Source organism: Mastomys coucha, unplaced genomic scaffold, assembly GCF_008632895.1.
Source record: "Mastomys coucha isolate ucsf_1 unplaced genomic scaffold, UCSF_Mcou_1 pScaffold13, whole genome shotgun sequence".
Taxonomy (NCBI): Eukaryota; Metazoa; Chordata; class Mammalia; order Rodentia; family Muridae; genus Mastomys; species Mastomys coucha.
Window position 1 is genome coordinate 29358584 of NW_022196895.1, and position 623 is coordinate 29359206.

The following is a 623-nucleotide window of genomic DNA, read 5'->3' on the forward strand; positions in this document are numbered from 1 at the left end:
TCTCCACCCCCCATCTCCTCCCACCTCCTCCCCTCTCTTCTGCTAGTGTACTAGTGAACAATGAGCTAATTCTGATGGAGCTGGCGCGCGGCCAGCGCCCCAGCCTTGCTGCCACCGCGGAGCCAGACTGCTTACTCGGCAGGAATCGGCGGCTCGCGGCCCCGTGGGCGCGCGGCCAACACGCGCGCGCTCCCCGGCCCCCGCACCCGCGCCGTCGCCGCCGTAGGGCACAGGGCCTTAGGGGGGTATGGGAGGGGAGGAAGGGACCTCGCGGAGCAGCCCCGGGAGCGCAGCGCGCACTCTGGCGGGCTCTCCGCCTCGCCGTGCGGCGGCTTTGCAGACAAATAAGGAGGCGGAGGCGGCGGTTTGGGGGCGTGCCAGGCGCGGAGGCGGCCCGCCAAGGAGAGGCGGCGCAGCCCTACTGTAATAATAAACCTGCGGCCGGGGCATCTGAGGGAACCGGGACAGCCACGGCCCTGCCGCCTTCCCTTTTAAGTGCCTGTCCTGAGCACAGCAGAAAATGGTGCCCACGGCAGCATCGGGGCGCGCACGGAGTCCCCCATCCTAGCTAATCCGGGCTCCCCGCGGCGACCGCCCCCGTGCGGGGAAAACCCGAGACTGGA

At 69.8% G+C, this 623-nt stretch overlaps 1 protein-coding gene across 2 annotated transcripts in view; it reads right to left on the reverse strand.

The window, feature by feature from the left end:
* The window catches only part of Nrep (neuronal regeneration related protein), a 28057-nt gene extending 27790 nt beyond the window's left edge, over nt 1-267 (reverse strand). Inside the window, exon 1 of one of the 2 annotated variants that reach the window (XM_031365269.1) lies at nt 136-267. The gene's annotated coding sequence lies outside the window, so the exon portion shown is untranslated. Of the gene's footprint in view, nt 1-24; nt 114-135 lie in introns of those variants that run through there. The other variant, XM_031365270.1, reaches the window with a different exon arrangement.
* Nucleotides 268-623: the final 356 nt, after the last annotated feature.